Raw genomic sequence first — 25,209 nt, 5'->3', positions numbered from 1 at the left:
TTCCTCATAGCAAAAGAACATTATCTAGGACAGGTATTGTTTCATGACTCTCTAAAAAACTAAGCCATGGTATGGTCAGGTTGAGTTAATAAATATCAGCTTCCAAGTTGGGGAGATCTTTATACTGAGGTCAGCAAGGCTGTTGAATAAACCAGACACTTGTGTAGCCAAGTTCAAAAACTTCCTTAAAATAGGCAATTACCCCACTAAAAGTATTAATCCCGTGATTTTATAGTCAAATCTATTTGGGGACCCAAGGGATTTCCCCAGCTGAGAAAGATAACGGGCTGCTGGCAATAGAAATCCGCTGTCACATGACTCCAAACTGAAGCCATATACTTGGGAATCTAAGAACAGTCCCTAGAGAGGAAGTTGGGATGTTTATGGGTAATGTATGTATTTTCAAAGGGATTGAAGAGATGGAGCAGATTCACATAGGGATATGCAAAATTTAAAATCCATTACAATAATGAAATACATGTATATATGTGTGTGTATCCACTATATAGTGTTCATTCTTTTATCTTAAGAAAAGCATGTCACTATGTAACCTAGGCTAACTCCAAACTTGTGATCTTCCTGCCTCTGTCCTTTGAATCCTCTGTTGTTATAGATCTGTGCCACCAAACCCTCTCACCTTATATTCTTACTAACATTTTGTGGGGCATAAAAGCCATGTAGGTACAAGCTCTGACCATCATCAACAAGGCGCTTAGAAGCAGTTTTCCTTAGTGCACTGACCTGTCTGAGCAGCATTACAGTAACTTCAGCTACTAGGATAAGAGGGGAACTTTAGCTTGTCCTAAAGAGAAGCCACCTAAACTCTACTACCTGTCTCAAATAAAGCTATAGACATCCAGCACTGCCTTAAAAAAGGCCATTAAGGGGCTTATTGTATGTGTTGGGTAAGGTGGTTCACTGAGGGTGATTGAGGGACGGAGAAGCTTCACACCTTGACCAGCACTTCACTTTAAGGTTCAATAGCACATGCAGTTGATAGGTGAATGGCTTTTTTTTTCCCCATGCAGTAAGCAAGCAGAACTTACATTTTTTTTTTTTTGTGGGTTTTTTTTTTTTTTTTTTTTTTGAAAACGGACTGACTTCCTGTCCTTCTAGCTGTCTAGACACAAGCCCATTTGTTAAAGTGCTAAAAACACCAGGCTATCTCCATTTTACACACATCCAAGAAAGATAAGTAGAGCTGCTTTGCAAAGATTCATGCCTGGGCATGTTACTCACAGCTGTACCTCCCCAGAGGCAACAAGCGAGTCATGTCCCAGCTAGAGACTCTGACCTCAAACCCTGTTGCCATCATGAAGGATCGTTTGCCAAGGCATGAAACACCACACGTAGTGAGGGTAGGCATAAGGAAGGCACTTGGGTAAACCATGCCCAGAGTGGGAAATCACAGACCTGACTTATTACAGGTGAACAGATGCTAAGAACTCACTTGTCACTCTTCAGAAGTGACACTTCGCTAGTTTCTGCCTGGCTGGGTCTAACTCCTGTTGTGCAGAAGCTAAAGATCACGCAACATACAGAACACTTCAGTGTCTTGTGGCTATCACCAGTGGCTCAAGAGTTGTGCTTCTGACTGTATGGCAACTATTTATATTTAAGACAACCTGAAAACCACAACCTTCCCAGGACAGCAAAGAGTCAGAGGGATACAATATAGTGTTATCAGTTAAGGAGAACCCTGTATGTGCTTTTCAAAGGCCACCATTTGGTTTAATTTGGATTCGCAAAAAAAAACAAAAAACAGTTCACTCAAACAAGACTTCTGTTTATACTTGGGGAGGCTCATTTGGCTTGTTCTGTTTTGCAAAAGCGCAATGATTCTGTAATATGTTTTGGTGGCATCATTTCAAATCAAAACAAGGGAAGTGGTTCTCCCAACTGAAGCCAGAGGCCAAGCTGAATAAGGACTTGCTAAGTCAATTCAATTGGTTGCTTATTTACACGGCTCACTCCCTCCTCCCTTTGGGAATCTGTATTAAAACATGGTGCGCACGCACGCACTCGCGCACACACACACACACACACACACACACACACACACACACCAATCTTAGCTATCAGAACATTAGAGAATGTAACATTCTATGAAATAAAAGAAATGTTTATACCATAACATAATCACACCTTCTCCCTACTCCCGCATATAACAGTGATTGATTCTAGGATTCACCGTGAGTATCAAAACAGAAGATTCCTCACACTTTAGCTATATATCCATAGGTTTTTTTGTTTATAATCTACACACATCTCCTAAACACTATAAAGATTCCCTCTATTACTTAAAATGCTTGATACTTTGTAGATGATATTTAAATAACACCTACAATTACAGAATCAAGATAATAAAATGTCTGTGGTGTTTCCGGAGTCCCAGTTTCCCCACCAATATTCTCAATCTCTGTTGTCTAAATGTGTTAGTGTAGAACCTGCAGACACTAAAGGTTGAATGTGAAGGTGCCCTTTTGACAGTTCTAGAGAGAAAGGGTTCATAGACTGTAGGAGAACAGTTTAAGACGAGAGACAAACCTTCACTTAATCTAGCCTAGTCTAATATGTTATCATTTTTTTTCTCCTTGTGAAAGGAAAAAAATAAAACCTCTAGAGCTGGTTTGTGATTGTTAAACTAATCTGTGGTCCAAAAGAGAAAAGAACCACTAACCCCTTACAGAATGGAGGCCATTACACAGACATGTCCACTCCCAGATTTACCGTTCTACATCTATGTGGTTCTGGAAGATATGAGAGGTTTGATTTGTACCAACATCTGGAAGAGGCATTGTTATGAATGTAGAGATTCCTACAGTAGCTGTGAATGCTGCTAACCCAGACTGGCTACAGCTGGATTTTATTATTAAAAACGTTTTTTTTTTTCTCTCTTTTTTCCCAGACACTGCAGAGAAAAGAAAATGCAAATGTCTTAAACTGAGGCTACTTGTAATGTGTGCTGAGGATGTTTCTAGTTCATTCATTCACCTGCTCCATCCACAAAGCTCTATAAGGCAGCCAGTCTATAAGAAGCATCGGGCTAATGCAAGGTCTTCTTGTAGAAATCACATTCTAGAAGGTTCTACGTGACAAGAAAGACCTGGAGATAACAGTTAAGTGCGTGGGAGATGGCTCTATCAGTGAATTGCTTGCCAGACCAACCTGAGAACCTATGTTAAATCCTCACAACTCACATGTGAAAGCCAGGTATGGTAGGATAATTATAATCCCAGTTCTGGGGGGAAAGTGGGGTGGAGGACCCTACATGCTTGTTCAGCAGTGGGCTTAGCTTAATGGGCAAGTTTCAGGGCAAGTGAGAGACCTTGTCTCTAAAAGTAATGTGAGGGGCTCTTGCCAATGCCACCAAGGAGAATATCTAACCTCCATGGCCACATGCACACTCTGAACCCTCACCCTCACATAAACACAGGAATGCACACATACACCTAAACAGCTATGCACATAAATCAAAGGAGAAAAATATAAACAAGCCTAGGTAGTAATTTTTTATTACGAGGACAAAGCAGAACAATATAAGACGTGAGAAAGTGCCACCGAGGTGTGTAAGCTGCTGCTTTTGACTAAGTAGTAAGACGAGAACTTCCTGCCATGGTAGTGTCTGACCTGAGGCCTGAATGCAAGATGGAGCCAAACATGTTACTACCTGCACAGTAGCTGCCTGACACGTTTTAAGGCTCCATTGTCTTTGGGAGTATGTATTCTCTCATCCCAGCCCCTTATAGTCTGGTCTTCAGCATGAATCTACTTGGTCCTCCCCACAGTGCTTCTTTTAAATCTCTTTTCTCCATCCCTTTGGGTTTGTTTCTTTGTTCATGACCTTTTGTGTTTCTGTAGTTATAACTCCATTCCTCCATCCCATTTTTTTTTCTCCAAATTCCCTAATCCTCAAGAAATTTGGCAAATGATACTTTATCCATGCAGCTTTTTCTAAACCGCTTTGAGTGGGTGGTTCATCCTTGGAATCCCGTCTTGAAATGTTTGTATCTTTCCATGTCATTCTGGCATCTTCCTTCACTCAGTCCCTTAGTTATTGATGCACAGACGAAGGTCTCCTTATACAGGTGAGGATGTCTTCCTGTTTTAACCCTTAACCTCTCTCCTAGTCCCTCAGTGAAAGTTATGCCAGATCCTCCGTGGCAAATGTTTAGGGATGCCAGGGTTTAGTTATGCCAGGGTCCTCTATCTGGAGGAGTCAGGGCTTTCCCTGTGTGTGCGCACGCGCGCGTGCGCGTGCATGCACATACGTGATTACTAAGTAGGGGGTGGGGGCATGAATGGTGATCACAACAGACTAAGGAAAGGCAAAGCAACTCAGATCACAAGCATCTTAATAAGGCTTGCTGCCTCCTTTGTGATGCTTCTGTCACATTTAATAGGTGTTGGGTCACAGCTGGAGCTCAGTGTTAAGATGGCCACACTCTCTGATGTGATCCTGACAGAAGCAACTTTGCTTGTGAGCGAAGAAATTATTTCTAACAGTGATGCAGTCCAGCCTTGCTCAGAACTTCTGTCTGGATTAAGGGGAACATTTGAAAGGCACAGGCCAGCAGGAGCAGGCAGGAAAGTAGGAGCACTGAATATTCTGGCTAGCCTCACTCCTCACTGATACCCTTTCAGACAGGGCTAACTTGCATGGTCTTTCATTATCTTCATTTTCAACACACGCTTATAGAATATTAAATCTAAGACATGACGTTTACAGGACATTTAAAAAAAAAAAAGATGACTCTACCGACTTAAGAGGCAATATACTCTCTCAAGGGCCTCATTGGGTTACTAGGGACTAGCAACCAAGACATGTAACTTCAAACACAGTTTTCACCCCATCCCTTGATTTCCATCCTGAAGAGGCTTTTATTTTGTTTGGTTGTCTATCAAACCGTCTTTTAAGGGATTTAGACAAATTGCTTCAGGAGTGGGGGTGGGGATGGAGCAATCCCTTATTTCCAAAGATATGCAAATGCAAAGAAGCTTAAAGGAAAAAAAAATACTCTATTGATGACACTTCACACCTGTTGCCTCATGCCTGGCACAGAGCCATCCAAAACAGAGCAGGTAGGTGGTATTTATCTCCCTATGTTTCCTCGGGTTTCAAAATAACTGATTTTCAAGAAGGGATGCAGCTGAAATTGTTCTCAGTGTCACTCAAAGAGAATTGGATGCAAAGAAGGCACTATGGAAACAAGAAAGAAACAAACAAGCCAGGAGCCGGACAGCGGGGAGGTGGGGGCTTGTTGGTGTCAGCAATAACAAGAATTGACATTTGTTACATGTTAATCACACATCATTGTCTCCTGGAAGTGACATAAATCAGAAATTTCCTGTACGGCTTATAAAGTCACAGCCCATCTTTGGATTGACAGGTCACATTAGATGGTGCCTCCCAAAAGAGCTGGAACCCTCGGTTTTTATTTGCTCTGGGCAGGGGAAATGAGAAACCACTTCTTTGACTGTATTAGGCTTGTTGGTGCTGTTCTCTGGGAGGCTGTTTAAGAATCATAAATGGTATAGTTTGTAACTACGGTTTATTGACAGGGTACTCGCCTAGCCAGTGTTTCCAAGCACTTCACCATGGAATCCTAGTTAACGGAGCCTAACCATTTATCTCTGTGTCTAAAGAAACAGGACCTGAACCTCAGAGAGGTGAAGCCAGCTGGGTGTCAAGGTCACACAGCTGGGGAACCTTGCACTTTGAATTTCAGCACCAGTGTGACTACAGCTTATATCTAATGAACCAACTAGTTCATTTATTAACTGGCCAGCTACTACTTTTGATGAGTTTAACTGGGTGATGTTCAGACTTACTGGGAGGGCAAAATTTTATATCTTCTGAAATGTCTATTTAACTGGACAACTTTCTCTTGGCAATGGGACCCTTCATCTGGAATGACGTTATATGTGAATACTTAAATCAAAAAACACCTCCTCGGCCAGATAGTTGTTTTAATATTGGAATAAATCTTAGGCAATGGCCATGTGTGATAAGATTAGGTAATCCCCTCCTCCCTCTTCTCTCTCTCTCTCTCTCTCTCTCTCTCTCTCTCTCTCTCTGTGTGTGTGTGTGTGTGTGTGTGTGTGTGTGTGTAAATTTATGTCAGTGCTAGGAGCATGATAAGTTAAAATAAAGGACTCAGTCACTTGCCAGAACATTTCAATGATCTGTACATTGGCTTCTGAGGGCTGTCTCATGAAAACTTAGAGTCGGTGCCCTTAGATTTGTATTTTTAATCATCTTTTAATAAAATGACTCAACAGCTTTTTATGGAACAACCCTCCCAATGGAAGAATATAAATAAGAGAGAGACATAGAACTAAGTATATAATGGGAGTAGAAGAATGTCTTTCTTTAAAAGACATAAACTGCTCATGGGTCTACATATGGAATAAGGGCAACTGTACTGACTTTCCTGATGGTGTGTCTCTTAAGCAGAGTGTAACTAACAATTTTAACATTTAAGTGTCCACAGGAAGACTTGCTAATGGTTTGTACTCGATATCTGTGCTTCCTCGATCTACGGTTCTCTAGGCTCAGGACATTGGATTTGAACCAGCTCTATGTCTGACAACACAGTTATGATTTTGGAAACCCATTTCACAGATAGCTTTTACTTTCCTGGTTGGTGGCTGCTATCCTGTCCATCTACTTCAATTGCATTCCCAGATCCTATAAATCTCATACATCACTGATTTATCATATATACCATTGATTGACTTAGAATTAAAATATTAAAAGCAATTAATGTAAAACCTCATACATTTTCAGATACCTCAATTCAGAAAGGTCAAAGTATGAGATGTAAATCTGAGTTACAAACCTGATATACTCTTGGATGTCATCTGCTAACCCATGTGGGTTCTGATGGCTTCAGTAGCTAAGGACTGGCTTGTATTCTGGACTAATCAACTGGTTGTAGTATAATTAGAAGACACTCAATACATTTGAATCAACATATTTGCTATACATGTATTGTGTCTATAATAGAGAACTTTTATTATAAACCCCCAAAGTGAAAATAAGTCCCTCATGTATGTTTTAAGCATAAAGAGTTACTTCTGTTTTTTTCAGAATGATTATGACTTCTGTTGGTCTATTTATTCAGTTATCCACCCCCAATAAACAAAGAAGCCAAGATGTCCAATAAGCTTAGGAAACTATTGTCTTCAGTTTGTTTTGTTACATTTTGCTACTTACTTTTATTTAAATTTCTAGACATGTAATGCTCACCATGACTGAGGAACCAAGCAACACAGTATATGAGCCTTGATCTTAGGGCCACAAGGGACCTCTTGGGTAAGATTAGATGGCTTAGGAGGCCTCCTGTTCACACCCTGGTGTCCTTAGGAACTGTGAAACATTACCAACTCCTAACATTTTCCAAATCTGGTCCCTCTAGGAGGGAGCCAGCACTTAGTTTCTTCAATTCCCTCTAGGCCCATACTGGCTTGGTCCTGCCCTGATTCCTTTGTGAGAACTGGCTTCCAGCTCACCTTCTCCTGCAGAGGCTCTTTAATTGGCTGCCTGATAAATGACACACTGTATTCTTTTTTTTTATTGGGATAATTCCCAGGCAACTGATTGGTTGCGGAAATGACAGTTACGAGAGGATTGCTGGCTGGGCTGGACTCTCGCTTATTAACCCACACAGGTGGGACTGGCATTTGTCAGGCAGAGTTTCCTCCTGCATCCATCTCTCTTGCTGCAAGGCAGACCTCTGGCTCATGTCAAGATGTTGAAAGTAAATTCCTCAACACGAAGAAGCCTGAAACTCAACCTTTGCTCTCAGGCTCTGTTAAGGGAGTTAAACCAATGGGGGAGAGTTCAAGGAATTATTTGAAGGACTCAGAACTCTAAAAACAAGAATGGATAAATCTGTGAGATGGGGTGAAGAAATGGAACCATATTGCATGATGGTTTTGGGTATGGAGGCATAAGTAAATTCCAAGGACAGAACCATTTCTCTGGAAAATTCTATCTATATCTTGACAGGTTTGCAGAATCAAACCAATCTTTATGTCTTTCTTGTATTGTATCCATGTGTGACCCAACAACATGTTTCTTCTTCCTGTCGGCAGAGGACTGGCTTATGTGGAGAGGGGCATTTGACCCTTCTAGTTATCTGCACAACCCAAAGCTAAGTCCCCTTTGAAGGACTAAGTGATCCCTGTGTGTTATGCATGATCCTTAGACTTGTTTTTGTTTGTTCATTTGCTTATTGCAAGAATACCCATTATGCTTTGCTGACAGCATCCAAGTTTAGACACATGAGCCAAGGACAGCTGAAATTTGGCAACTGAGTCATCCTTCTTTTCAACTGGAGGAGGTCCGCTTTGAATCAGTCCTATAGCTCCCTTTAATCCATGCATATGTTCAGCTTGGCCATCAATTAAGCTACTCTAAGCCCATAGATACCCTCTACTAAACAGGTACCATGAGTCCTTGTCATTCTCACATTCTTGAGTCATCTCAACACATGATACCACTGTCTCAACACAGCGTTCCCTCTAGTTTCCGATGTTCTCATTATTCCAGAGAGGCAAAGAAAATATTGTCATAACATCCAATTAATTAAAGAAATACCTGTGGCTGGTGAGAAGGCTCAGTTTGTGTGATTTCCACTGTATAAGCTTGAAGACCCAAGTTTGGATCCCTGGCTCATTCACAGAGCCTTGCATGGCTACAGGTGCCTGTACTAAGTTACAGGAGGTGGGGTTTGGGGGTCAGAGACAGAAAGATGGCTGGAGCTTGCTGGCCAGCCAGCCTAGCCAAACCATGATAAGCTTCCAGAGTCAGAGAGACTCTGCTTCAAAGGAATATAACAAAGACGAACAGAAGAAGGTACCATACATCTTCCTCCGGCCTCTGCAGAGACCCACCTTGTCTCTTCTACCCTCACACACATGCGTAAACACAAAGGAATAAAATAAAATAAAATAAAATAAAAATTTTCACATTTAAAAACTGTGGTGTTAAAGGGAAGGAAAATGACTCCTTATTTAAGACTGAGGAAGAAGAGTGAGCCTAATTTCACTGAAAGTCCTTCAGTGATATTTCTGTTTTGGTTCCTCATGATTTTGACATTCAATTCCTTCCGTCAAATCCTAGGACTGTATTTAACTACTAGGACTGCAGCACTACAGCACTGGGCCTGGGTGGCTCCCTGGGGACAGTCCTTGCTATTTGTTTTATTGTTCTGGCTCCCTTCCTCCTTTCTAATCAGACCTCAAATCCCCTCTCCAAAGAGTAGAAAGGCAACTCGAAGAAAGCCATCTTAAATCAGACCTTTAAAATGACACCACGTACTTTGGTTCATGCTGCTCCTCTGCTTGCCGTCTTTGTCCCAGGTTCTTCATCCGTGTATGGCCTTCCACACATCTTTGGTGTCAATTTTACTTCTGGTTTTCTTCATGATACTTTATCTGATGCTACAAATCCCCAGCAACACAGTAAGCTCTGAGTTCTTTCTATATTTTATTGCCATAAATTAATAAGACTTTAATTAAATAATTCAGCACATTAAATGATTAATACTTGTCTTTTACAATATTGCCAAGATAATTAAATTAAGTACCATCTTGAAAGCGGTGGTTACTATAATTGGAAAAGGTATAAGTCACGGTGTTAGAAAGACCCAAGAGTATTTCTTTTTCCTCTGTCATTTACTAGCCTGTGACCTTGAGTGTATTTTTTGTCTTTTCAATATTACACTTATGTATTGGAAGAACTGGGAATAAAACAAAAGTACCTGTTAAGTGAATAATGAATGACTAGATAAGGTAGTAGTTGTGATTTTCTGGACATACTGTCTAACATGCTCCCTGAATGCAAACATCAACTCTTCTATGCATTCCTTCTTTCTCAGAAGCTGCCTGTGTACTCCATTCTCAGTAATTAATCACAGCTTGTTGATTGACACTGCTAAAAGCATGGATTTCTTTACCCTTTTCTGTCTCTCTGAGCATTTACTTATCTTCAGAAGATAGCCTGGCTCTCTGTAGGTCAGATCCTTCACAGAGAAACAGGTGATGTTGGTTGGAAGGAGTGAATGCCTGAGATAGCACGTTGCGTTCAGAAACAAAATGGGAGAGGCCACCGAAAGAATCCTACCAAGCAAAGTAGAAACACGTCACCACAAGGAGCTATTTTGGGATACAAGGGCCAGAGAAATAGTGTGCGGCCAAAAATGAATAGCCTGCTGTCAGCTTTGCCTTTTAATAATAAAATAATTGAAGGGTTGATGCAGTTAGGGGCCTTTTAAGAAGTCTAATGGATGCTTTCATTAGAAGAGGAAGGAGTTCTAGAGGAAGAACTACCCTCTGGCTTTTCTCAGGACTTTTCTCAGATCTTTTCTCTCTTCTTCCTCTTTCTCCCTGGCAAGGTTTTTCTACAACATCCCCTAGAGGGCGCAGTGACTCTCTTCCTCATGTGTTCCCAGTTAGAGACCCTGGGCAAATACACTGTTAGAAAGTGAATGTGTTCTAAGCAAACTAGGCCCAACTAGTCACCTTGCAGCTGTAAAGAAGCCAGACTCAAGTTGAGCTTGATAGCTTCAGTAACTAGCACAAAGCGCCTACTATGTGCCTGCCTTTTTCTGTTGGCACCATCTTTCAGTTTGGACATGATAATAAATTTCATCTCCAGTCTTCACTGTCCAAAGGTTGACTCCCAGGGTAGTAAGTCGACTGGAATGTTAATATTGACTCTGTTATCTTATTTAAAATCAGTTTAATTTGTTTAAACACTCTTTTACCAAAGAGTGTTTAAAATGTATCCTACGTTTGAACTACAGTCTATTAATCTTAATGTAAGTGGTTCAAATTTTATGTGGTAAGATTGCTTTGTATATTACCATTCCACATATAATTTATAAGCTACAACTTTGAGGTAGGGTATGGTCCTCTGTTTCAGAACTTCTCAGTCCCAGACAGACAGAAGGGCTGTGAGCTCAAGGTAGCATGGGCTATCTAACAGGACCCACTCTCAAAATAAAACAAACAAAAATGTGTCTTTTAAACACAAGAATTTATTCTCTACTTGTAGAATATTTACATGTAATAAAAGTAACACTGAAGAAATCCCAGAGGTGTATTTGCTTATTCATAAACAATGGGAATATTAGTATATCTCTCAGAAGATTGTCTTGAAAGCAGATGGGACCATTTACAAGAAATACTTGGCACAATGCTTGTCAAAGTCATATCGTAAACAATTGATAAATGCTAGCTATTTTAACATAGCTTGCAGCATAGTTCTAGAACTATTTGACAAAGGGTAGCTTTGTATCAAAGAGGTATATCATATATTACATATTTATTTTATTTATTGTTGCCTTCTGGAGGTCATTATTGACTCAATGCATATAGTTCACATAAAAGGAATGATTAGAAAAATGGTTGAGATCACACAAATTGCTTATTTTGACTGAATCAGTCAGTAATTGGAGACTGAGAAATTGCATATAGTTCCTTTCATTTTAGTAATGCCAGGATAAAAGATTTGATAAAGAAGAATTTACACTTCCCTGAGTGTTCCCTTGGGTTCTCTCCCCTTACACAGAATTAAGAGCATCCCTTGATCTTGATTCATATAACAATATTCAAAATATTTAAAAAATTTACAGGCAGTCCTATGTAACCAAGGCTGTCTTCAAATTCAGTCTATCAAGGATGATCTTAAACTTCTTATCTTCCTGCTCCCATCTCCTAGGTAGAGGGATTACAGGTGTCTACAATGATGTCCAGTTACTAAAGGGCTGCGGATGAACTACAGGGCTTCCTGAAGGCTAGGCAATCACCCTTCCAACGGAGCTATATACCCAGCCCCTGAAAACCTCATGTTTGTCTCAATCACTCAATTAGAGTTGAAAGACATGGAAGACAGGATTACAAGGAGAGCTTCAGCATTGTGTTCACACTTCTTCACTATCTTGATGCGGTGACAGAGCGATAGACAGTGGGACTCAGGCATTTGACATCTTCTACCTGAGATATCTAAGATCAATATCTTGTTCCATCTTGGAATACATGTCATCAACTAAATTCACTTAGGGTTGCTCATGTGTGCATGGGATTGGGGTTGACCACTCAGGATTGAGACACCTTAAAAGGTGGCTCATTCCTGGGGAAGACCGGTACTCTCTCTCTCTCTCTCTTTGAAGCCATTGATTACCCATAATTCTTCATGGGTGAAGTCTTTGTGCCTTGTCAAATGTAGGTCTTGTCTAGGCAGCCATATTGTTGAGATTTACTTGGTGCAGCTTGCAGGTAAACTCATGAATTTGAGAGAGGGCACTGGAGAAGTTGGAGGGGGAAAGGGTGGGAGGGAGAAAGGAAGGAGCCGGAGGATATAACTGCCCACTCATGCACAGAGTTCTCAAAGGTAGTACATTTCAATGTATAAAGGACCCATGGCTAATGTCTGTCAGCAATACAGCAGTGTATCAGTGCTTTCCAAGTTACATTTAAAAACCTGCCAGGTGAGCAGGTGTGAGCCGGTGTACTGTTTAACTGCTCCTGTCCAATTGGACCTGCAAACCCTGACCACTTAGTCATGCTCTTCTCCTCCTATCCCTGGTCTGTACATCTTTCAACCTTTGACGCACAAATACACATCCTCAGGCACGAGTGTGTCTGTGACCCTCATTCTTTGTGGGCGCTTCATCCAGGCATACATGATTTGTGGCTTTGGCACCCTGGTTTGGGCTTTGCCCTTGAAAAAGTCTCCAGTTCTCCATGTGTGTATATAGCAAATGAAGCATAGGAATGGCATAATTAGTACACAGAGGATCATGCTGTTACCCTGGACTGCATGCACCTCAACAGAAAAATGACTTAGGAACCGCACGTTGTATTTTGCCTCTTGTAACCTCCCTGAATCTTCCCTTCCAGATGACAAGCACAAAACTGTGGATTGCATGGGTGCTTGGCAGTACGTTTTATCCCAAGCAAACTTAATATGCTTACATAATAAAACCTGTGTGCTAATTCTGAAATAAAAATGATTGTCCCAGGCACTGGGACACTGGTCACTGGTCACCGCCTGTCCCAAGAGCACCACTGTATCAAAGTAAGGAGAGGCTTTGCAAATATCCATTTCATCTGTAGAATACAAAAGTGCTCTTTGTCTCCTGGGACATCCAGATAACATATAATCATCCCTCACTTAAGCTTAAACTAGAAAGTGACATAGGACACGTGCTTTAAGGGTGAGGTCAAATCAGAATTTGAGCTGAGATGAATAGGTATTTGATCCTAAAGATGACAATCTGGGAAGCAAAGAAACTTGTAGAATACTTAAGAACTAATACCAAAAGGCACAACATGAATTCTGAAATTCCCCGGAATGATGAGTGTATATCATCACAAAACAGACACTGCAGGGAAGGAAGGCAAGTATCCTAAGGCATTTGCCTCCAAAGAGACTAGATATGTTTTTTTTTTAAAGTTAGAATACTAATTTGATTTGCCTGGCATCAAGAAGGCCTTAGTATTTATTATAAGATGTTCAACACTAAACCCTGAATGATCTGAGTACATTAGGATGAGTTTGTGCACGATCAAATCAACCAGAAAGTTAGAAACAATTCAACCAAATTATTCTGGTGGGCTGTTGGAATCATTCCACCTCCCTTCACTACTCAATTCCCCTGTTTCATACCTTCGGAGAAGATCCTTAGCTGAGGGATAGGTAATAAGAAAATCCACATTCTAAAAATGGCTTAAGTCAGAAAGTAACATTGTTATTGAATGGATTTCTTTTCATTTTATCCACTTATTTAATACCTGGGCATTGCCTCCAGACATTTTGAGTTTATATGAACATGGCCAGGAGGTGGGGGAGTACAGACGCCTAACTCTTTGCAGAATTTCTAATTTCATGTAGTGACTTTTTTACAACCCATTATAATAAAATGAGTTGCATTCATCACACTCTTAACGACAATAATGAAATCATAAGCTGGGTAGTAATTAACTCCAATAGACATTTATCCTTTGGCCAGAAAAACAACTGAGATCTCATGCTGCAGAAAAGCTCATTTTTAAGATTTTACATATGAGGCTCCTTTGCCAAACCCAAACTCCTATTGATTAGATCGAACAGCTGGGGTAGTGTTCTTTGGGCCTCATTCCACCAAGGACGTTGGAAATAGAACAGGAGTTTAATGTTCATGCTTGTTCTTGTGTACATTTGTAGACTACAGAACCCAGTGGCTTGTCTGCTCTCACTGGAACCATTGCTGTTGTAAAGCTTTCTTTTTACCCATCATTGATTAAAACTCTCTTTCAGAATTAGTTTTTAACACGTTTGTTCCTACGGTATGATTTTACTAACATCGGTCAGAGCAATGTACTAGGTCAAGCCTTTAGTTCATATCCTAGGACCCAAGCAATAGACAAGACATTTTCTGAGGACTGGTCCATCTTCTGAAGTCAGTGACACTATGTACTCCTGAGATCGATCAGTAAGTTCCTGGGTGGGCCAATAACTGCTGCTTAGGATAGCATTACAACGTCATACACCCCTTACAAATGCTGCTGCACTCAGCCCCAGAATGACTGCCAGTCACTCTTCCTATAGATGGTAGAATTGAACACTATAGCTACAGTCACAATGTCAGTTCACAAGCCCCACTCCTGTACCAGAAATGGAGTCGTTAGAAGTATTTGAGCTAATCCATCAAATGTCCCTTAACATCTCAAGCTGGAGATGGTTCCTTCCCACAAACAATATTAAAAAGATGGAAAACTTTAAGTTCTCCAATGAGTTATTTTTAAAACTAAGCCTTTTGTGGATAAATTTAAGAGATACACATTTTAGAGGCCTGGGGACAGGGCACAGGAAGTCAAGTATTTGATGCAAAAACATGAAGTCTTGGGTTTGCATCCCCAGTACACACGTGAAAAAGTTTGGTGCATTGGTGAGCACCTGCAATCCCATCGTAGCATTAAGAAATTAGACAGTAGGACCCCAGGGGCTAACTGGCCACCCAGTCTAGCTGAATCAGGCAGTGAGCATCAGGTTCAGTGAGACATTCTGTGTCAAAATGGAAAATAATATAGGTAGGGAAATGAATCCTACTATGCTAAGATCTCACACAGTGTGTCTTCCCAGAAGTCTCATCAAGGAGAGGCCAGCCCTGCTAGCCACCAGAATTGCCATTTTCAAAGCCGGGTGAAGCAGAGGAGGAAATTGTACATTACATTTTGTATGTGCTTACGCAAAACCACAAAACACCAAAAATTAGGAAAATTAAATAAATAAGATTTTGTTTTATTCTTTGTATGAATTATTGAGACAACAGAATCAAGCAATGAAATCATCTGATGTTATACACATCTTACAGAATGCATAGACAAGAATCCGACCTGGTTGTATCAAACACGCTGTCATGTGACAAATACACTTAGGTCTGAAGCACTAAGCAGTTGGTGGCATGCCTCCCATGTACAGTTCAAACCCTCTGAGATAAAGTATATTCTCAAAGCTAAAATAACAAATGGGTGATTAATAACCTCCAGGTAGCAGCATGGACTTCGTCCCACATACACACCCAATGTATTAACCTTCACGCTTCAAACCAGTTTGACAGGTACAAAGTGCAGTGCAGGATGGAGAGACAATTACTGGAAAATTAGACCCACATAGGAGGTTGGAAGCTGCCTCAGGGAATATGGCTTCTTGTAAACAGGAAATCATGAATGCCTTAATTTCTGTCTCATTATGTTCCATTTCTAGTTCCCAGCCACAGCCTCAAGACAGTACTGACTACATTGATATTCATACTGATATAAAAATTGTCAGTATTGTCACAAGCTTTTCTTAAGATTTCTTGAGAAATGTGTGCCCCACCAGACTTGTTGTCTACTTTGGTTATTATGGGGCTGCACATAAAGGAACATGTACTACTGAGTATACAGGCTGAAGAGATAGACGACTCAGTGGGTAGAAACGTTTGTAGCCCAAGTACAATCTCCAGAACTCACACAAGAGAGGCAGATATACTGGTTGCACATCTGTAATTCCAGAACTCTACACATGACATAGGAGGCAAAGACAGAAGAACCACCAGAAAGCTCACAGGCCAACAAGGCCCTGACTCAGCAAGGCGGGAAAACTTGAGTAGGCAAAATTGATCTCTGAATTCAGTACATATGTTGTGGCATATGTGCACCTGTATGCACGCGCGCACACACACACACACACACACACACACACACACACACACACAGAGAGAGAGAGAGAGAGAGAGAGAGAGAGAGAGAGAGAGAGAGAGATGAAAGGGGGAAACACCAAAAGTATTTGTATAATCTTTCTATATCTATATCTGTCTACCTATCTATATCCCTCTATATATACCTATATAAATAAATATAAATAAACTTGTATTATTCAACATAAATGTGAGTTTGTGGCCAGCCATGTTCTGCATAAAATTAAGTATCAACAAGCATCTGATGGTTGTGGTGAACAAGACAACCTACCTAGGGCCTGATAATTCCCCATTTGAAGAGCCTTAGGCAGGATGCAGAGTAATATCTATTACACTGCAGACAGAATCCTTGTTCCATAGACATTCCATTATAAAATATAATATCTTCCTTGCCAAAGGGATAAAGAGGAGGAGGGGATTGAGGAAGCTGAAGAGAGGAAGATGGGAATGAGGAGGAAGGGGAGGAGGAGGACATTCTCGCAACTGCGCAGCAACTTGCTACCAAAAGTCTTCATCCAGAACATTCTAAAATAGGACCTATTTACAAAACTAGCTTTCTGGGGCATTTACTTTAATGGTGTGGGGGTCCTTATCCTGCCATGGAAATGTGAAACAAAAACACCAGTTTACAATAGCCGTTGCACTGTGCTTAGGTTTGTACACTGGATGCAATCTCAGTTCTTTGAAATGGGTTTCTGAAAGAAAAGAGAGAGAGAGAGAGAGAGAGAGAGAGAGAGAGAGAGAGAGAGGAGAGATTGCAGGCTAGGGCTCTAAACGACACTAAGAAGTAAGGTGGCAGCATGACTCACATCCAGCAGATACACTAAAAATCTAGATTTAATTTTTAGGTCTGCTTAACTAGACAAGGCAGCTAACAGGCATTTGGAACTGCATTTTCATCTGCCTTTCAAGGAGCAGAGCCTTTCTTCAGCACTTACCCAAACTCAGCAATCGTTAGCATTGTATCTATTCTTCCACTCCACCTTTTAAAGCTTCCCACTCCTTTCACCACATTCTTACTGCTCCATCTTTCAGCTTCAGGTTTTGTATTGACCACCCTTCTAGAATATCCCTTTCTTCAAATGTTCTATGCCAACTACATACTCATTGTCTGCTGTTCTTCTGATTCGAAATCTGGACCTTTTGAAAACATTTATATCCCCTGGTCCTCCTAGGCTCTGTCGCAGAATTTACACCCCATTCTCCGAGTTTATTTACTCCTAAACATTGTCATCCTTTGTTAACTTCTGTGTGCTGGCATGCATGCTCCATGGAAGAAGAAATTATGTGTTTCTTGTAGACCACTGAGGACTGGTCTTGACGCACATGTTTTTGGCCCATAAAAGAAATTAGAAAGTATAACTGACTGGTGTCTGATAGAATAAAGACAGCTTCTCTCTGCACTCTCACCAGTAAATCATTACCTGGAACAACACAGACAAGAAGGTGTAAAGAGGAAATGATTCTGGAAAATGGTTCTGGATCAGTGCTGGTCTTGACATGGAAGAGATACTGCTCCAAGGTTTGATATCATTTTAGAGTCTTCTATCAAGTGAGTATCCCCAACACAACAGGAGCATCATTCTGGATTTTGATAAAACTCTTTTTATACTTCTGTTATTAAAAGAATTTGCATAGCATACAAGAGTCCTCCCCTCTCAGCCTTAGCCTTTGTAACCTATGATTTATGAAGTGTTTTTAGAATGTTAATCACAAAAGGCACCGAGACAAATCTGGCCCAAGGAGTCTGACCCACATAAGAGATGAAAGCTAATGACACATTTGCAGCATAATAAGAACACTTGAAATTATCAAGAAGTCAGACCTAGAGACACTCGATTTTATAAAATCACTATGCTGTGTTGGGAAAATTTCAGAAGTGTTGCTCACAAGAAAATAGACTCAGAAATGAAACCTCCAGCTGGCTTTCAAAACAGAAAGGAGAGAGAGAGAGAGAGAGAGAGAGAGAGAGAGAGAGAGAGAGAGAGAAGAGGAGAGGAGAGGAGAGGAGAGGAGAGGAGAGGAGAGGAGAGGAGAGGAGAGGAGAGGAGAGGAGAGGAGAGGAGAGGAGAGGAGAGGAGAGGAGAGGAGAGGAGAGGAGAGGAGAGGAGAGGAGAGGAGAGGAGAGGAGAGGAGAGGAGAGGAGAGGAAAAGAAAGGAAGAAAAGTCCATAGTAAAGTTTGTTGCAAATGCAGGTGGATAGCTGAGGAATTAGAAGGCCAGGTTGGCTTGTGCAAACAAACCACAACAATGGTCAGTCTGATAAAGCCTCTGAGAAAACCTTTCCACTTCAAACCCTAAGTTCTGAAATTATGCCCATGGCCTCTATGCTGAGACAATCATATCTTCCAAGGAGAAGGATTCCGGGACTTGTGGGAGAGTCGCAGAGGGGAAGTGTATCAGGATGTTGGTAGAGAATTTGAAGCATGAGGGCAGGTGTAGAATCCACTTCTAAACAAACAGCTGAGGGGAGTGTAAGGTAGCCTGAGAAGGCTCAGTGTGTTCTAATCAGCCAGGGGAAGCAGGGAGGCTAGAAAGCTGTCCTTTCTTTGTGAATGAATGCTTTGGTTTCATAAGTGGGTCCTTCAGGAAGGGCTTCCTGAAAACAATAAGGGGAGCTGTTCAAATCGTCTGAAGATTGCATGCAGCTGTCTGAGCTGAGGGATGTGTTTCTCACTGATATTTCATCTTTATGTTTCAAGACTTGGCTTAGCTTTACTCTAGCAATTTCTCAGTCATCCCTAGAATACATTCACCTAACATTAACGGAATAACAAATATTTATTGAGTGGCTTTTGCCACCAAACTGTCAGGTATCTGAAGCCATTCCTTGTTCAGTTGACCAATTAATTTTCTCTTTTATATATACATATATATGTATATGTGTATATATATGTATATATATATAAATACATACATACATACGATGAAGTGTATATGTGTGTATGTATTGTATTCTGTTGATGAAATATTCACTTATTCTTCAGTTTGCTGATTATCAGTGCCAATTCATGAATCTTCCAGAGTCATATTTCTCATATTTCCTGTTCTTAGATGCATTTCCCTCCATGGCTCCAGAATCATGACAACACACACACACACACACACACACACACACACACACACACTGGAGTAAGGCCCACTGAACAATTTCCCACTCCTTTTGAGGGTCATGTTTCTTTATTTATTTATTTTTTAATTTTTTAAAGGCAGAGGGACTAGAGCCATCTATCCAGAACAGAGAAATTGTTAGAACATGTATTTGTTTATATTTATTCATTTATTCTTATGTATGTGTGATATGTGTGTATGTGTGCTTAAGTGTGTATATGCATTGTACATGTATGTGTTGTGTTGTATTTATATGTATGTGCAGGTGCACATGCACATGTGTGTGCACGTGGAGGCCAAAGGTTGACATAGAGTTGCTTCCTCAGGCCCTCTTCACCTTAGTTTTTGAGGCAGCACATCTCACTGAACTTGTAGGGTTTTTGTTTTGTTTTGTTTTGTTTTGTTTTAATCTAGAGCAGGTCTCTGTTGAATATCAAGGAGCCTCCTGTCTTTGCCCCTCCTCCTCAAAGTCTCAAAGCTATAGATGGGTATCATGCTGTCCAGATTTTGTGAGGTTGATGGGAATTTGAACTCAGATATTTATGCTTACACCATAAATACATCATTAACTGAGCCATCTTCCCAATACTTGTTAGATCATTTGGATGCAATAGTAAATAATAATGTTCTTCCAAGCGAGGTCTGGCTTGAAAAACTGTATAAGCTCACTGACCTGCTGTTCTATTAATGAGAGAAGCTGATCACATCTGTATGCAAGTAGATTTTCAGGGGAGGATATAATCACTCCTTTCACTAACCACTCAATTAATTTCAGGCCTAGAACTTTCAGTGGGATTCTCCTTAAACATGAAGAACTTTGTTATTGTGTTTTGAAAATGAAACTGGCTTCCAGCATGTGGTTAGTCATAAAGAAAGGAACATTTTCAGGATAGCCATGGGTATTTTTAAAAATAGTGCCCACAAAAGGTCATGATATTGATGCAATTTTCCAAGGACTGGTTTCATTTTTTCCCTGCAAGTTGGTAATTAGGTCATTGGGCCAGTTGTCCTCTGGGGTGACCAGTGTCCTCTTACCAGGTTTGCTTCCAAAATTAGTCTTCTCCAGGGATTGTTGGTCTCTCTCAGCTTTGTAAAAGTTAATTTGGCTCTCCTCTAAGGTGCCAATTACACCTCCCTGGAAACTTCAATTTTCCATGTATTCATAGAGTCAGGATCCACCAATCGGCCCTACCACAGTCTGACTTTTCCACCATCCTGATTTGGCTGAACTAACTGGGAAAGACAGTTTATACTGTAGGCTTTGGACATCTCACACTGGAATCAGTCAAAGCTTTGGCAAGCATCATTTAGTTTTCATATGAGCAATCTCTCTGGAAATCAGGAAAACATTTCTCAGACATTGCCAGTATCTGCCCCAAGCTCGTTTGATACATGTCTATCTGTAGCTTGGCTTTTGCTCATTCTAAGTGGACATTCTAGGTGAACAGATGTATGTATGTATGTATGTATGTATGTATGTATGTATCTTTGCTTTAATGATAATGAACTACTTTCCCAGAGAAAACTACTTTCCCAGTGATTGAGTTTAACCAGAAATAGCAGTAGGTGAGCAGAAGAGAATAAAGTAAAACATTTCCCTAAGAGCTGAGGTCTGAGAGATGAATACTATTTAGACTCAAATCACCCCCCACAAAGTATACTGATGTTATCAAGCCAAGGTAACTGCTATTATCCACTAACACAGACACAGTAGGAAGAAAAGACCAGTGTCCGTTTTCCCCATAGCTACCTGTTTGTTATGCCCATCAACATCCAGAGAGGGATAAATCTTCAGTGTAGTTTAGTAGAAGGGACCCTGGAATGGGTCACCAGAAACTCAGACCTGGGTATCCATCCCATGTTCAGTCACCAATGGTAGACGCTGATGTGGATGTCAGAAAGTGCACGCTGACAAGAGCCTGATATAGCTGTGTCCTTAGAGATCTGCCAGAGCTTGACATATTCAGAGGTGGATGCTCACAGCTAACCATTGAACTGATCAAGGGGTTCCAATGGAGGAGTTAGAGTGAAGACTGAAGGAGTTGAAAGGGTTTGGGGCCCCATGAGGAGAGCAACAATACCAACCAATCAGAGCTCCCAGGGTCTAAACCGCCAGACTGGGAGCACTTAGGGAGAGACCCATGGCTCCAGCTGTGTATGTAGGGAAGGATGGCCCTGTCTAGGCATAGGTGGGAAAGGAGATCCTTGGTCTCATGAAGGCTGGATGCCATGTGTGGGGGAATTCAAGGGTGGGGAGGTGGGAGTGTGGGGGTAGGTGGGGGCACATCCTCATTGAAGCAGGAGGAGGGGGGATGGGATAGGGGGTTCCTGGGCGGGAGGGGGATGGGGAAAGTGGATAACATCTGAATTGTAAATAAAATATCCAGTAAAAAAAAATGGAAAAATAAGAAAAAGAAACTCAGATGTAAGAAATGTCTAGTTCATCAAAGCACAAAATCCTTCAGTCCCTAACTTACAGTAAGTGCCTTTATGATAGTGTGTTGCCTCCCTCAACTGTCAGAGATCCTCCTGCATTTACTAAAGGAAGGAAGGAAGGAAGGAAGGAAGGAAGGAAGGAAGGAAGGAAAGAAGGAAGGAAGGAAAGAAGGAAAGAAGAATGGTAAGAAATATAATAGTTTCATGAAATAAATTTGCTATCTCAAATTATAGTCCAGAGTGTTCCAGGAGAAATGAGTTTACATTTTCCTGAGAAGTTTTCTTCTGAGGCTTGTAAGATGGTTCACTTGGTGAAAGAGCTTGTAGCCCTGCCTGAGGAACTGAATTTCCCCCTAGAAACCATTTTTTAGAAATAAAAAATTGACTCATGTAAGTTGTTCCTTGGCCCCAACATAAGCAACATGATAAAGAGCTCACGCGTGCCTGTGCATGCACACACACTCACACACTCACACACACACACACACACACACACACACACACACACACACACACACACACATTCACACACACACTCACACACATTCACACACACTCACACACACACACACTCACACACACACTCACACTCAGACACACACTCACACACATGCACACAGATGCACACACACACTCACACACACTCACACACACACACTCACACACACACTCACACACACACACTCACACACATGCATGCAGATGCACACACACACACTCACACACATGCACGCAGATGCACACACACACACACTCACACACGCACGCAGATGCACACATGCACATACACACGTTCGCACACACACACGTACACAAGCACACAAAATTAATGTAATTAAAATTGATTTAAAAATTACTTTTCTTATAATACACACATACAGATGAACATGTCCCCTGTGTTTCAGATGTATACAGGATTCCCACACATAAGTCCAAGACAAATCCGTTTTTAAAAAGGCAACTTCATCTGAATTTTGATAAAGTAATAGAAAATATTGATTGTTGCTATACCTAGAGTTTTCATACTGTCTCTTTCTAAGTGCATGTGATAAGTTCAGAGGTGTGTAACCTTTTCTTCTTGCAGCGACTCTAAGGGGAAACAATATAAACTATAGATCAGAGTTACAAAAAAATATGACACCTTTACTTGGAAAAAAAAAAGATTAATTGTGATCACTCAGATGTGGACATTCAGCAGACAGTTTGTCAAAATTAGTGCAATGAATCTGTCACTCCCAGGAAAACAGGGGGTAACATGTGTTTGCAATGCTAAACTAGAGGTGTTGCATGCCAGTCACCTGTATCACTAGAACATGTTTATTCTAACAATAAAATATAAGCTTTCCAGTAAAAAAAAAGACTACTTGGAGAGAAAATGTCTCTACCATTATCCACTTGACAGTATGCCATTAGTTCAGACTCTTTTGCCATGATTGCTGATGGTAAAACAGCATGACTGTTTCATAAAATGAGATTTGTCAATATTTAATGGATCTAAATAACTTAATGAACTGATATTCTTCCCATGACCAGTACAACATGGAACAACATAATACAGGGCTGGAAGACACATTCAGGAGGGTTAAGATGATATCTGTGTGTGTGTGCTTATGTGTGTATGTGCATGTGTATGTGAGTGTGTGTGTATGTGTGTTTGTGAGTATGTATGTATATATGTGTGTGCATGTATATGTGTGTATGTGTGTGTGTTTATGAGTCATTGTGTGTGTGCATATGTATATGTGTATATATGGATATGTGTATGTATGTATGTGTGTGTATGTGTGTTTGTGAGTATGTATGTATATATGTGTGTGCATGTATATGTGTGTATGTGTGTGTGTTTATGAGTCATTGTGTGTGTGCATATGTATATGTGTATATATGGATATGTGTATGTATGTATGTGTGTGTATGTGTGTTTGTGAGTATGTATGTATATATGTGTGTGCATGTATATGTGTGTATGTGTGTGTGTTTATGAGTCATTGTGTGTGTGTGCATATGTATATGTGTATATATGGATATGTGTATGTATGTATGTGTGTGTATGTGTTTGTGAGTATGTATGTATATATGTGTGTGCATGTATATGTGTGTATGTGTGTGTGTTTATGAGTCATTGTGTGTGTGTGCATATGTATGTGTGTGCATATGTATATGTGTATATATGGATATGTGTATGTATGTATGTGTGTGTATGTGTGTTTGTGAGTATGTATGTATATATGTGTGTGCATGTATATGTGTGTATGTGTGTGTGTTTATGAGTCATTGTGTGTGTGTGCATATGTATATGTGTATATATGGATATGTGTATGTTTGTATGTGTGTGTATGTGTGTGTATGTGCATGTGTGTATACGTGTGTATGTGTGTTTCTGTGTGTATGTGTGTGTGTTTTAATTATGTGTGGACATGTGTGTATTTTTGCTTCTATGCATGAGTACCTTTGGAGTCTAGAAGGGGACACTGATTCCCCTGGAACTGGAGTTACAGCAATTGTGAACACTGAAAAGGAACCTGGATCCCATGCAAGAGCAGCAAACGAGTTTAATGTCTGACCCATTTCTCCAGCCTCCTCAGTTGCCTCTTTACAAAACAGATATTAGACTTCCAGAAACATTCACATTATACTTTTTTCATTACTTTTGATAAGCATAAATCTTTCTCATTAAAAATATGCCACTTAGATTAACATACAAATGCTTAGTTGATTTATAAATATATCAACCAATGCACACCTTTAATTTCTCCCTTGTAATTACTGATATAACAGATATTGATAAATCATACCTCTAGTAAAGACTGTGTAATCCCAGTAGGTTATTAATTTTTTCTTTGTTTCTGTTATTATTTAAACAGAGCAAAGGGTCTGAGAACCAAAACCTTTGAGAAGCCAGGTTTAAGTGATATTTCTATGTACGCTTCCTATCTAGATTGACAGCAGAACCTGAAGACATTAAATAAAACAGACACATTCATTCCTTGTGGCCATGTGAAGATTGTTGTCTGTGTCCTCAGAATTAGTGCAGGAAACCTAAGTCATTCTCAGTGTGAGCACTGAATCAGATCCAAACCTGGTAGGAAAATATCAGAACTAAGAATAATCCCTTTACTAAATCTTGTTTCAACCAATCCCTCTGGTTCCCAAGAGCATAGAATCTCTTCCCCTTTGCCCAGTTGGCTTCATCATAACAATTGCATATTGTTTGGTTAAAGGCTGGGTCTATTCATTGCAATCCACCAAAAACAAAGACACTTTCCCTTGACAGGTACCAATGTGATCACTTCTGTTAGGAGTGCTGTTTTTTATGGTGCTAAATGGCTCCTGGGTTTCCTCTTTGGAAGCTGAGGTATTATTCCCAAGTAAAGGTCTGTAAATACTAAGCATGAGGGCTTCAGGATATGCTGTCAATATTTCTATT

The sequence above is a fragment of the Arvicanthis niloticus genome, chromosome 6 (genome assembly GCF_011762505.2).
Source record: "Arvicanthis niloticus isolate mArvNil1 chromosome 6, mArvNil1.pat.X, whole genome shotgun sequence".
NCBI classification, from domain to species: domain Eukaryota; kingdom Metazoa; phylum Chordata; class Mammalia; order Rodentia; family Muridae; genus Arvicanthis; species Arvicanthis niloticus.
This window is presented reverse-complemented; position numbering follows the sequence as displayed.